The 14,659-nt window shown below is 40.3% G+C and overlaps 1 pseudogene; it reads left to right on the forward strand.

Moving 5' to 3' along the window:
- Positions 1-13,891: 13,891 nt before the first annotated feature.
- LOC123570669 (small nucleolar RNA U3) lies at positions 13,892-14,090 on the forward strand (annotated as a pseudogene).
- The last annotated feature ends 569 nt before the right edge of the window (positions 14,091-14,659 follow it).

The raw sequence follows: 14,659 nt of genomic DNA on the forward strand, positions 1-14,659 counted from the left end.
AATAAGATCAAACATTATCTAATTAGCATTGAAGAAGGAGGAAGTACAAGGAACAGGGGAAAGCCAAAACTAGAAGAGATAATGTTTGAAAAATCTTCTGGAATTTATGAAAGACGTAAATGCTTAGATTTAATCCGCAGATGGGATTCTTTTAAAAAGGAGTTCACATATGGAAATATGATTGCAAAACTAGAGAACATCAAAGACAAAGAGAACATCTTTAAAAGGTGAAGAACATGAAAGTCTTGGTGCTAAACTTATGCAACTTTGGATGGCCTGAAGGAATGGCATCGATTCTAGTGGAAAACAATCCAGACTAAAACTGCTGAAGGAACTCCAACTCCACCAGGCATGAAACTATACTCAAACTGAGACTATGCCAAAAGAGGAAGCTTGGGGGTTTTATGGTTTTACTTGCCTTTGGCCTTGCCTTTAGATTAATAACTGGTGGTTTTGATTTCTTTCGCTATTAATGCATAAGTTCAAAGATATTTAATTTTGAAATTTAATATTCTGTTATAATTTGATATTAGGAAGGGATTCATATTGCTAAAATTTGGGGCATTTTTATATTGCTGACATTGAATTGTTAGCATATCTTGATACTATCAATTTATGTCACTACATAATTTACAGTGAGCAATATTGAACATTTAGGGCTCTCAGAGTTAATTTAACTAGTATACTTACTCTTCTGACCCATTTCAGTCATTGAGGGTATCTAAATTGCCAAACCTGGTCCAAAGGATGATATCCAAAGGAAGCAGTGGTTGATATCAGGAGCACAAGCTTTACGGAAATACAGCAGTACAGTCCTGATAAACTGTTTATCTAGTCCTTCCGGGGAGCCAGGAGTGAAGGGAACATAAATCTGCAGAGTGTTGGGGGAAACTGCCATTCCTCTTGTCTTGTGTTTCCGTGAGACAACCACCAGTGTAGCCTCCATTCCCTCCCCAACCCCCATGTAAGTAGTCACTCTGAGGGTGGAAGGCTCTTCTCTCACTGGTGGGTTAGGTTGAAGAAATGGATTAAGCCTGGCTCAGCCCTTCCTGGGCTTCCTCCTTCCAACTGCCTGCCCACTGAGAATGTACATTCTCTCTGTTCCTGGGCCCACCCCTGCTCTTCCAAGTATTGTCCTCTGCTTGTAAGAGGATAGGTGAGTTTACTCCTCAGAATAAGTATTAGGAAGCCAAATTGTGACATCCAAGCTACACTCTCCAAAACAGCTTTTACCAAACAAACACTGAGTTACTATTTTCATTGCCATCGGACTATCTTTTATTCCTTATTTCTCAAGTAGTTCCGGATTTATGAATGAAGTTGTTTATTGGCCCCCAAAAGTCCGAAAAATGTGCTCAATTGGCTCTGGTCAGCATGTGTGGAGCTAGTTGCTAGTTCCCCTCTTTCCTCTCCTTCATGACGTTAAGACAGTTTCTTCAGGTAAAGAATTCTACAGAAAACAGATGGTCCATTCAGCCAGTTGCCCCTTCAACCTGACTTCTCTGCTGTTCCTCTGTAAGGAGCCAGCCCGTACCTCCCATTGACCTGATGTAAGGATCATCTTTATCTTATTTCCTATTAAGTTGATACATTTTTAAAGATATCATGGCAGATGAAGAACAAAAGCATAGGTATACTTCAATCAAAATCTACATCCTCAGAGTGCAGTGGCTCATGCCTGTAATTCGGGATTTTGGGAGGCAAAGGTGGAAGGATTGTTTGAGGACAAGAGTTCGAGATCAGCTTGGGCAACATGGTAAGACCCCCATCTCTACAAAACAATGAAAAAAATTGGCCGGGTATGGTTGGCAGGCACCTGTGGTCTCAGCTACTTAAGAGGCTGAGATGAGAGGATCACTTGAGCGTGGGATGTTGAGGCTGCTATGAGCTGCGGTCATGCCACTGCACTCTGGCCTGGGTGACAGAGTAAGATCCTGTCTCAAAAAAAAAAAAATTACCTCCTTGAAATTCTCTAAAGACACCTTTTCAGGTATAGACAATAAATATCAGGATATGGACTATGGAAGACATTCTAAGGGTAAGGAATTTCTAGATATTATTGCCTGTCATTAAAAAAGGATGAGGTCAGGCGCGGTGGCTCACGCCTGTAATCCTAGCACTTTGGGAGGCTGAGGCAGGTGGATCACCTGAGGTCAGGAGTTCAAGACCAGCCTGGCCAATATGACAAAACCCCGTCTCTACTAAAAATACAAAAATTAGCTGGATGTGTTGGCACATGCCTGTAATCCCAGCTACTTGGGAGACCAAGGCAGGAGAATCACTTGAACCTGGGGGGGCAGAGGTTGCAGTGAGCTGAGATTGCACCATTGCACTCCAGCCTGGGCGACCAATAAGAGTGAAACTCCGTCTCAATAAATAAATAAAAATTTAAAAAGATGAAAATCTGGTATATCTCATAATCATCAGAGACAGTTGTATACGATGTCTTTAAAAAGCCACAATGACCATCGTCTCCATCAAAAGAACAAGAAAGAGGCAAGAAATTACAAATATATTGTCTACATCTTGTAAACAGCTAGCCAATAAGAAAACCAAAATAATAAGCTTACTTTCACCCTACCTTCCTGAAAAAAATTAAGCTTCTCAGCAAAGAAAATGGGAGTATCATTATTCACTAGGAAGGACTGCAGGAAAATGTTCAAGAGGCAAAGCATCTGTTGGCAGAAGAGAGGAGTAGTAATACGAAGTCCAGTTCTAACATCAACTTCGGGTTAGCCATAAAACGGTTAGTGCCTCAGTTTCTTCATCTGTAGCTTGGAAATTACAGTCTAGTATATGAACCACATTTGCATTATTTCAATGAGCTACATATTGATATTGTGTTACCATTAAGGCAGTTTAAAACATATAGTTTTAAAAGTACAAGTAATGGCCTGTTACAAAATGCCATCTTGAGCACCGAAAGATGGGGAAGCTAACATTTACAAGAGCCTTTTTAAAAATTTGGCTGGGCGCGGTGGCTCACGCCTGTAATCCCAGCACTTTGGGAGGTCGAGGCGGGTGGATCACGAGGTCGGGAGATCGAGACCATCCTGGCTAACACGGTGAAACCCCGTCTCTACTAAAAATACAAAAAATTAGCTGGGCGTGGTGGCAGGCACCTGTAGTCCCAGCTACTCAGGAGGCTGAGGCAGGAGAATGGCGTGAACCTGGGAGGAGGAGCTTGTAGTGAGCTGAGATCGTACCACGGCACTCCAGCCTGGGCGACAGAGTGAGACCCTGTCTAAAAATAAATAAATAAATAAACAAACAAATAAATAAATAACACATAGGCTGGGTGTGCTGGCTCATGCCTGTAATTCCAGCACTTTGGGAGGCCGAGGTGAGTGGATCACCTGAGGTCAGGCGTTTGAGACCAGCCTGGCCAACATGAAACCCCGTCTCTACTAAAAAACAAAAATTAGCCAGGTGTGGTGGCGGGCGCCTGTAATCCCAGCTTCTCAGGAGGCTGAGGCAGGAGAATGGTTTGAACCTAGGAGGCAGAGGTTGCAGTGAGCCAAGATCACGCCATTGCACTCCAGCCTAGGTGACAAGAGCAAAACTCCGTCTCAAAAATAAATAAATAAGTAAATAAATAAATAAATAAATAAACACATCGTGAAGATGTTGTTATTTATCAAAAGAAAAACAGATTCTTATGATGGCTCACCACAGCCTTGATAAGAGGGTGCATCTGTCCTCAGGCTCACGTGATCCTCCCACCTCAACCTCCCAAGTAGCTGGAACTATAGGCATACACCACCACATCTGGCTAATTTTTCTTATTTTTGTAGAGATGAGGCCTCGCTATGTTCCCCAGGCTGGTCTCAAACTCCTGGGCTCAAGTAATCCACCCACCTCAGCCTCCCAAACTGCTGGGATTACGGGTGTGAGCCACCACCCCTGGCTGTAGAGTGATTCTTTAAAATAGGTGTAATAATACCTAAGATGAGGCTCAAAGTTGTTAAGTATCTTTTCCAGTGTCAGAACCAGTGGATGAGGGAGCACATGTATTTTCCTTTTTTTTAAGTTAATTTATTGTGTAGTTCTTTATTTACTTTTAGAAATAGGGACTTGCAGGCCGGGTGTGGTGGCTCACGCCTGTAATCCCAGCACTTTGAGAGGCTGAGACAGGCAGATCACGAGGTCAGGAGATCGAGACCACCCTGGCTAACATGGTGAAACCCTGAGACTAAAATACTAAATAATAAAAATATAAAATACAAAAAAAAAAAATAGCTGGGTGTGGTGGCGGGCACCTGTAGTTCCAGCTGTTCAGGAGGCTGAGACAGGAGAATGGCGTGAACAGGGAGTGGAGCTTGCAGTGAGCCGAGATTGCGCCACTGCACTCCAGCCTGGGTGACAAAGCGAGACTCCATCTCAAAAAAAAAAAAAAAGAAAAAAAGAAAAAAAAGAAACAGGGACTTGGTCTGTCACCCAGACTGGAGTGTAGTGGCTTGCTATCATAGCTCTTTGCAACCTCAAACTCCTGGATCCAAGCTATCCTCCTGTCTTGGCCTCCCAAAGTGCTGGTATTACAGGCTTGAGCACTGTGCCCAGCTGAAATATGTATTTTTGTTACTGGTCTATGCTCCTTCTGGTTCATCCCACGAGAGATGCCACTAACCCATCATCAAAACAATACGTTTTGTATGGTTTGTAGAAATACTGATGGATCTGCTGTAACCATATATATGATTAACAATAAGAGTCTTGGCAAGCATAAGGTGGGCTGCCAGTTTGTGGATGTGAAATAGAGCAAAGAACTTGTCTGCCGAGGGATCTTACTAATATTTCATTTGTTCCTCATCCCTTCAGCTCTTTGACGATCACTACCAGCCGCCACCACCACCACCAGTGTTACCATTTATTGAGTGTTCAGTGTATTCCAAGTACTGTATTGAGCACTTTACACAAATTTCATTCTTACAACATCCCTAAGAGACAGATATTACCAGGTTTACAGATGAAGAAACTGAGGTTTAGAAAGTTTAAGTAACTTTTTGGAGGTCACCTAGCTACTGGAATTAGGATTCAATTTATGGCATGTTCATTTGCACATTTTGATATGCCCTTTTGTGACTATTGCCAAATAACTTTCCACCGTCCATAACTGTTTTCCTCTCTGAGGGGAGCCAAGTAGAGTAGAGTCTTTAATTAAGGGCCTGAACTCAAAGTTTTAATTTCTTTGTATCCTACCATTAACTAGCGGTATGATTGTGGATTTGTCTCTGAACCTGTTTTCCTTGTCTAAACAATAGAAATAAATAGCAAGTATTCTCTCTAGCTAATTATTTTGTAAAACATACAGTTCTTCAAATGTATGTGATACGATGCTGTAATTATTCTCTCTATACTCTGACAAAGTCTGACAATGCACAGATGTCAATATAAACTCATTTTTCATTAAAATTTACCTGATATCAGTCATAGCAGCCTCTGCACATTGGAAAAAAAATTTACTAAGAAGAAAGAGATGGTCTCTTTAGCTCTTTTTTTCTTCAGTTGAATTTGGTTTCACAAATGTGAAATAGCACCTATTTTTCTATCTTCCTTTAATCTTTCTTATTCACTCCCCATAACTGATCCAGACCCCTTCACGGGGCAACAAGAGAAGTGAGAGGTTAGGCAAGCTGTCAGGAACGTAGCAAAAGATCTGTGAGAGAATTTATTAGGCCTCTCCCATGGGACAGACACTGTGATCTGTGGTGTGTGCATTCTTATCACCAAATCCTCATGTGGAAGTTAATCGATCAACAGCTGTGATGGTGCTTGGAAAACAATAGTTACTGTCAGATATAGACAAAATGCAAAGTAATAGCTTGTGGGAATTAAGCATCATGTTTCTTTAAATTATTTAATAATTATCACAAATTCCCAATCATTATCATTCTGCCTCTGATCTAGAAAGGGAACTCAGGTAACCTATGCCTAGAAAACCTTCCCTTTTCTAGTTGGAAAAGCTACCTTCAATTATGCAGCTTCTCAAATTTTATTTACTCCAAAGTATTTGCTGCTGGCAGAGAAACAGCAAATTCTCCTTTGCCTCTCCTAAAATTCTTGGCCTTGCCTACTCTGCTTGTCACTGAATAAAATTTCCTCTACAACAAAAGGAAACCTGACTTGTTTCAGTGTCTACAGGACTATCCATGTGAAAAGCCCGTCAGGCTATAGTACTGAGTCTTAACTAGAAGCTTGCAGGAGCAACTAATCAGCAGTGCGTTAAAACTTTCTGCAACAATACACTTTGCTTATTACTGTGCTGTCACTGCCTCTAGCGAGTTGGTTGGAGAAACATAATGCCAGAAGGGAGATTGTGAGAAAGAGAGGGAGAGAGAGGGAAAGCAAGCACAATTTGGAATCAAAACAAAACTTGGCTGGGCACGGTGGTTCATGCCTGTAATCCCAGCACTTTGGGAGGCTGAGGCGGGCAGACCACTTGAGGCCAGGAGTTCGAGACCAGCCTGGCCAACATGGTGAAACCCCATTTCTACTAAAAATACAAAAATTAGCTGGGCATAGTGGCACACGCCTGTAATCTCAGCTACTTGGGAGGCCGAGGCACAAGAATTGCTTAAACCCAGGAGGCGGAGGTTGCAGTGGGCCAAGATCACACCACTGCACTCCAGCCTGGGCAACAGAGTGAGACTCCATCTCAAAAAAACAAAACAAAACTTAAATTCAAAGGAAAGTATTATAATTATATATACTTATAAATACATATATAATTATAAAATAATTAACAGATATTTCTGATATAAATGATATAAATGGCAGGCCTGATCTATCCTAGACAGAAAAAGATGCAAAATAGAGCAGAAGCCATCCTACTGGAAAAGTGAGCTGTACAAGATTACCTTTAGCTTAAAATAAACGCCACTGTATAGCAAGGTTATTCATACAGTACAAGGCAAGGGCATGGAGGGTTTTAGTAGCTCGATTCTAAAGAGAACTCAGGTCTGAAAAAATAACTAACAATAAGACTTAAACATGAATAATAACAAGAAAATCAAGGAAAATCAAATAAAGTAAGCAAGGAATGGGAAAAAGTGTAAACAGAACAAATTGAGTCCCTCAGCCTAGAGAAAGAAACTGGCTCGTGGTAAGTATCTCCTGCGATCTGGACCTACATGTTGTTTTCACCCCTTCAACCTTTCCCCTACTCCCTTCCCCGAAACATATGCACACACAGAGCCATCGACCATTGTGGACTTTAACCCTATTTTGTTTGTTTGTCTTTACTTAATGCTTATATTTTTACTTTTTTCACTTTGCCTCTCATTTTACCCAAAAATACTGGCTCTACCATTGCTTGAACTTCCTCACACCTTTTAGAGTCAGGGGTGGCCTCCCACCGGCTAGATCTGGATCTAAAACTTTCAAGTTTTCTCATCTCAGCTAAATCTTCCAGACGTTCTTTTCTCCCAGGTTTTAAAAATTTTCTGGTTCTGTATGTCTGAATGTATGTCAGTATAACTTTTTTCATGAATCCCAGGGATAAAGTCTTACCTATATATATAGTTTGTTCTATTAAATTTAATGTAAAGTTAGTAGTCTTGATTTTTTTTACTTTCCGTGATCTCAAATATCAAATATTATGAATTCAATTTCTACACCAGATAGATAAGCAGAACAAGTAAAAGATCCACAGAACCTTGGGGAGACTGAAGGCTTGTTAAGCAAAAACCTCTAGTTAGAGATTCCACTAAAGAAGTGTTACATTACTGGATTCTGATCATGAAGCCAGGCAGTCCCAGCAGTTGTTTTATAGGTACTTCCATGTGCTATAAGCTAGGGTTCTAGGCTTACAGAAATTCTTTATCTTAAGTTTAGGTTGAAACTTTTGAAATCAAGAGTCTTTCCCTCTCATAGTTTATAACTCCTGTTATAAATATGGATGGATTAATCATATTTGTTCTTAAAATGTCAGCCAATTGATATCAGGTTAATGTCAATTTATGAGGTTCATCTGATGCAATATTTATTCTTTTCTTTAAACTAATTTAGACGATGGGAAGAATACCAAAATGTATGGTTCAGAAAAGGTGATAAATACATAACTGTAGACATAAATACTAACAAGTCAAACAGCTATCCTAAAGGAACTTGGCAAGCTTAAACACTAAAATTTCTTTTTTCTTTTTCTTCTTTTTTAGTGACAGGGTCTCACTCTGTCACCCTGGCTGAAGTGCAGTGGTGTGATCATAGCTCACTGCAGCCTCAAACTTCTGGGCTCAAGTAATCGTCCTGCCTCTGTCTCCTCAAGTCTAGGATTACAGGCATGAGCCACTGTACCCAGCCTAAACTTTCTAATAGAAGAATTTGACAACACCAAAAGCTGCCCAAATAATAATGGTAACATAGAACATGTATTTTAAAGCATGAGTCACATGTATATTGTACCTATCACTTATTTAAAGTAGAACACTATATAGCATCAAATACTTCAAAAGAAGCTAGATACTCTAGAATTAAGCCAGTAGAAACCCATACGGCTGGACTGGACACTGTGGCACACACCTCCAATCCCAGTGCTTTGGGAGGTCAAGCGGGTGGATCACTTGGGCTCAAGAGTTAGAGACCAGCCTGGCCAACATGGCAAAACCCTGTTTCTAATAAAAATAAAAATTTTAAAAAAAAAAGAAGAAAAGGAAAAAAAGAAACCCACATGGTTGGAGTAAAACATTTGTCTTAAGCCTCTTGTTGTTATCTCAGCATGAACATACACATTGGAAAATACCACTTCCCAAATAAAAGCTTAACTAAGACCTACCTATCCAGTAATAATTCAATTTTATAAAAACAGAACTATGGTATGTACCAAGTTTCATATTGGTCAGAGTCAGACCGTTTACCTAAATTGCTTTTGTTATATGCAGGTAAATATTTTATGTCAAGAATAAAGGCAAAATTAGAACTGTTATGTAACAATCAAAAATATAATGGTAATGTCAACACTAATCATTTGAAATCATCTCTCTTGCCTTAAATTTATACTTAGCAATAAAAAATATATATTTGTCTTATATCAAATATGTGAATTTCATGATCTGGAAGCTCTGGTAGTAATTTTCACATGATGATTGATGTAGCCATAGCATAGAGTTTCAATTTAACAATGAATTTTTCTTTACAAAAGATGAGGCTCAAATTCAGTGATTCATTAACTCAAATAAAAATCTAGACTCTAGTTTCTAATTTATTTTTATATTTACCACATCCTACAGATACTCTCATAACATATGTTCTACCAATAGGAAAATTGAGACAGAGGTAGGATAAAGCATCAGCTCCAACTGACATAATTTATAATGGTAGCAAAGACAGGGAATCAAATAAAAAATGCAACTTAGCCTCTGAGGTCCCCAGACTCAGTTATATAATACTCCAGCTACTGAGAGAAAACTCTTCAGCATCAAGTAAGGAAATATTTGAAATTTTTAAAAATTCATATAAGTTATTACAATTAAATACTGGATTATCATGTAGTTTAAAGGCTTGCATTGTGATTTAGAAAATAATTTATATTTATCAAGTGCCTACTAAATACTAAATAAGTTACTTAGCATTTCTCTCTGTTCTTATTAACTCCATGTTACAGGCAGGGAAACAGGCTAGGTGAAGTAACTTGACTATTGCCCTGTGCTAGAACCATAATTTGAATCTATTCATGCTATGTGACTTCTTTTATAAAAAAAGCACTGAAAATTTCTCTTCTATAAGAACTTTCTGATACATATGTACTTACAAACAACTCTTGTGGCAATAAATTAAAGAAACATGATTCCATCTTAAAAAATAAGCATCTTTTAGATGTATTGTTCTCTTCCAAGATTTAATTCCATTCTTTTGACAGATAATCTAGTACGTTTGGTACTCACACTTAAGTCTCTCCTAAAGATTCACATGTAAATCGTCCTGTTTCTCAAACAGAACAGATGTATGCAATAAATAAATGCAAATATTTCCTTTCAAAACATAGCCACATTTACTGGACTACCTTCTTTATTTTTTTCTCTCTCCATTTTATATACCATTCCTCAAATATATTCCTAACAGTTAATCAGCATACCTGATTGTCTGATACTGTGCTCTGTGTAAGTCGGTTATGTAGCCCAGTAGCTTTAAACATATTTTATGGAGACATTAAATTTTTTTCTAATTCAAACATAGCCATGTCACATCTGGGTAAACAACAGTGAATCACTTAAAGGAGACTGCCACATCCACCGTCTTTCCAATTGCTCTCTCTGTGGCTATCATTAGTGCCTTTACTTTCCCTCTGCCTGCCTGAAGACACTTTTTCATTCCCTGTGAGTAAAAATTCAAGAAGTCCTCCCAACATTGAAGCAACTTGCTGCCACCCTCACAAGGTACCTCAAACTAAAGGCAACTCTTCTGAGAAAGGTCGATTGTAAAATTACAGGGACAAGAGGCTGACTCAAAGACTCGGGCCCCTTTGGATAGTACCATAAAGGCCCCCTCAGACAGCACCCGCCAGGACTCTCACCAAATTTACTACCACCCTCTGAGTAGCTATTTACCTGCTTCCATGTCTCCTTGGGACTTGGGTGCTGCGCAGTAACAGCAGTCCAAGAAGATGACATAGTTAAGAATATTGAAGAACAGACCGATAATTCCAGCACTGAGAACCAGTAACGGCTCCTCTGTCTTCTCGGGATTGATGTACCTTTTGATGGCTTCAACCAGGATGCTGAACATCAGTGCCACCGCAAAAATGGTGTTCCCAAATGCTCCCACAACATCTGCCCGAAGAAAGCCGTAAGTGCTCTTCTTGTGCTGTTTTATGTTGCTGGCCCTTACACCAAAAAAACCTATGATCATGGACAGTAAGTGGGAAAGGACGGCAAAAGCATCAGAGGCCAAGGAGAGGGAGTTGCCAATGTAAGCGATCACTAGTTCCATCACGAAGAGGAGGATGCTAACGAGGCACATGAGGATTAAACGGAAGCTTCTTCCGGAGTATCGCCCCATGGCGGCTCGGTGCCCTGGCAGTTCCTCTCCCTTTCTTGGGAAGGCTGAGCTGCTAGGGGAGCAGCTATAGATTCAGTGATTACAACTCCTGGGTAACTCTTCCCTTCAGACCTCCGGCGCTTGTCATATTTGGAAATCACCTTTTATAGGTTGCTATAAAGCCATAAAACAGTTTAAAGGGCAATTAAGCAAGAGATGTCACGTGTGCCAGGATTTATGGAAACACAAGACACTGGCTTCAGATATGGACTTGAGAGACTTGTGTGTGTGTGTGTGTGTGTTTCATTACAGACATCAAGAGCTTCTGTGGCCTTGAATCATGTAGTTCATCAGTGACTGTGGCCTTTCCAGCTTCCATGCTCCGTGTGTGCAGCAACAGCTCAGGTGAAGCAAGTCATTCGACATAAGCAATTACATCTTGTCCACCTGGCGTGCAGTTTTTAATGTCATTTACTGTGTGAAACAGGGAATATTCTAGCGGTCACTAACCCAGAGAGCAGACCTATAGCAAGTGAAAGCTAAAAGTGAAGCCAGGGTGATTTTTCCACTGCTCCGCCCACTGACCTGGAATAAACAAGTACCCTACTTCCAAACATTCTCTGTAAGACAAAATAAATATTCCTCATATTCAGGAAACCTGTAAACTGGAAGAGCTGAAGATGTAATTCCAGTTAGTTTCCAGGAAGACAGACAAGTAATAATGATTTCACTTACACAAGGAAGTTTTTGTTTTTATCTTTAAAAAATCTTATGTGTCAAACACTCATAGCCCTTAAAGGCCTATCAGTTTCTAAATGACTGAAACAGCAGTGGCCTCTATTGTTGTGAGCAGCCTATTGGCAATCTTTTAAAGAAACAGAGTGATACTATAATCTCTTTTTCTCCCGAATGTGATGTTAATTTTATATGTCAACTTAACTGGTCATTTGGTCAATGACATGCAAGACTTTCTGGCTTTGTCTGTGAGTGTGTTTCTGGATGAAATTAACAGTTGGGCCAGCAGAGTGAATGAAGGAGATTGCCCTCACTAATGTGGGTGGGCCTCCTCCGATCAGTCGAAGCCTGAATAGAATGAAAACGCTAAGAGGTAGCTCTTCCTGCCTGACTGCCTCCAGCCTGGGATGTTTGTTTTTTCCTGCCTTCAGACTGAAACTGAAACATGGACTCTCTCTGGGTCTTGAGTATGTGGGTCTTTGATTTGGGCTATACCGTCGGCTCTCCTGGGTCTGTTGCCTACTGATTCACCATCAATCTTGGGACTTCTTAGCCTTTTAATCATGTGAACTAATTGTTTATAATACCTCTCTCTCTCTATCTCTCTCTCTATATATATACACACATATAACTATCTGTGTACCTTGCATACACAGTCTCATTGGTTCTGTTTCTCTGGAGAACAGTGGCTAATAGTCTTTGACTAAAACCTGACAATTTAGACAGTAGCCCTAACAGTTCCCATAGTATCACATAAATTATCTCCAACTCAGTTAATATTCTGACAGTTAGACTTCCAATACAACCACATTGTGAAGATTATTGCTCTAAGACTAGCTCATTCATCCATTCATGCCACAAATACTGAGTGCCGACATGCTGGACAGAGTTCTAGGCTCCAAAGAGACAGCAATCAACAAAACAGGCAAAAATCTCTGCCCTTATGAAGCTTGTATTCTAGTGATTGGTGGGGGGAGATAAATGACTAACAAACTGAATTATGAAATGTATTGAATATTAAAATGGTGATAAGTATGATGAAGACACATAAAGCAGGGGAAAGAGTGTCAGCATAGGTATGGATTGTAATTTTAAATAAAATGGTCAGGGAAGAATTTACTAAGATGTTCTTCGAATAAAGATGTGAAGGAGGTAAGAAACTAAACCACACAGACATCTGAAGGAAGATCTTTCTGGGCAGAAGGAACAAGGAGCATGGGAATTCAAGGGACACTAAAGAGGTCAGCAGGGCTGGAGAGGAGTAACGAGGGGGAGGAGAAAGAGAAGAAGCCAGAGAGGTGATGGAGCAGGGGCAGATCATGTGGGGCCCTGAGATGGAAGAATATTGAGCAGAAGAATGAGGAGGTCCTGTATATGTTTTAAGGGAACCACTGGATGTGTCTGAGATTACATGAAAGCAGAGAGACCAGTTAGGAGGCTCCTGCAATAATCTAGATGAGATTGTGGTTTAGACTAGGTGTAAAGTGGAAACACCAAGGCAGGACTGGCTACATAATTCATGCATTCTACTGTAAAACAAAACAGCAGGTTCCCTTGTTCAAAAATTATCAATAATTTTTTATTTTTTTGAGATAGTCATGCTCTATCACCCAGTCTGGAGTGCAGTGGAACAGTCTCTGCTCACTGCAACCTCCACCTCCTGGTTTCAAGTGATTCTTGTGCCTCAGCCTCCCAAGTAGCTGGAACTACAAGCATAAGACACCACGCCCAGCTAATTTTTGTATTTTTAGCAGACACAGGGTTCCACCATGTTGCCCAGGCTGGTCTGGAACTCCTGGCCTCAAGTGATCTGCCTGCCTTGGCTTCTCAAAGTGCTGTGATTACAGGGGTAAGCCACCATGCCCAGCCAATTATCAAGAATTTTTAAGCCAGGCTTGATGGTGTGCATCTGTAACCCCAACATTTTGGGAAGCCAAAGTGGGAAGATCGCTTGAGGCCCAGAGTTCAAGATCAGTCTGGGCAACATAGCAAGGGTCTGCATCTACAAAAAAAAAAAAAAAAAAATTAATTAGCCAGGCATGGTGGCATGCTCCCTGTTGTCCCAGTTACTTAGCAGACAAGTAGGGGGGAGGATTGCTTGAGCCCAAAAGTTTGAGGCTGCAGTGAGCTATGATTGTGCCACTAAACTCCAGCCTGGGTAACAGAGAAAGACTTTATCCGCCTGCCCCCGCCCCCAAAAAAGGAAGAAGAAGAGTTTTTAAATGGCGCAGCCCCAGAATCCACAAGGAGGAGGTTCAGTATTCTCTCCTGAGCGTGAAGTTGGCTCTTGGCGTTGCTTCACTGCAACTGCTATTTGCCATTGATGATTGTTCCTCTCTTCCTCTGAGAGAGTAAGAGGGAGAGGATGAAGTCTGAGTGGTTTCTCTTAAAATAAATAAATAAATAAATAAATAAATAAATAAATAAATAAATAAATAAAATGGTGCAACCACTATGGAAAACAATATAGCAGTTCCCTAAAACTTAAAAATAGAATTGTCATATGATTCAGCAATTCCACTTCTGAGTATAAAAACTTGAAAAGATTTGACAGCAGGGCCCTGAAGACGTATGTGTACCCCATGTTCATAGCATCACTCACAATAGCAAAAAGCAGAAGCAATCCAAGTGTCCATCAACAGATGAAAGAATTTTTTTAACGAGGTCATATACATACAAGGACATATTATTCCACCTTAAAAGGAAGAATTCCAATACATGCTAAAACATAGATAAACCTTGAGGACATTTGCTAGGTAAAATAAACGAGCCACAAAAAGACAAATATTGTGTGAGTCCACTTGTATGAGGTATCTACAGTCAAGTCCAAATTCACAAAAATGGAAGGGAGAATGATGGTTGCCAGGGGCTGAAGGGAAGCTGACACGGGGCAGTTGTTTAATGGGTACAGAGTTTCGGTTTTGCAAGGATAAAAAAAGATGAGACTGGT

Source organism: Macaca fascicularis, chromosome 1 (assembly GCF_037993035.2).
Source record: "Macaca fascicularis isolate 582-1 chromosome 1, T2T-MFA8v1.1".
Classification (NCBI taxonomy): domain Eukaryota; kingdom Metazoa; phylum Chordata; class Mammalia; order Primates; family Cercopithecidae; genus Macaca; species Macaca fascicularis.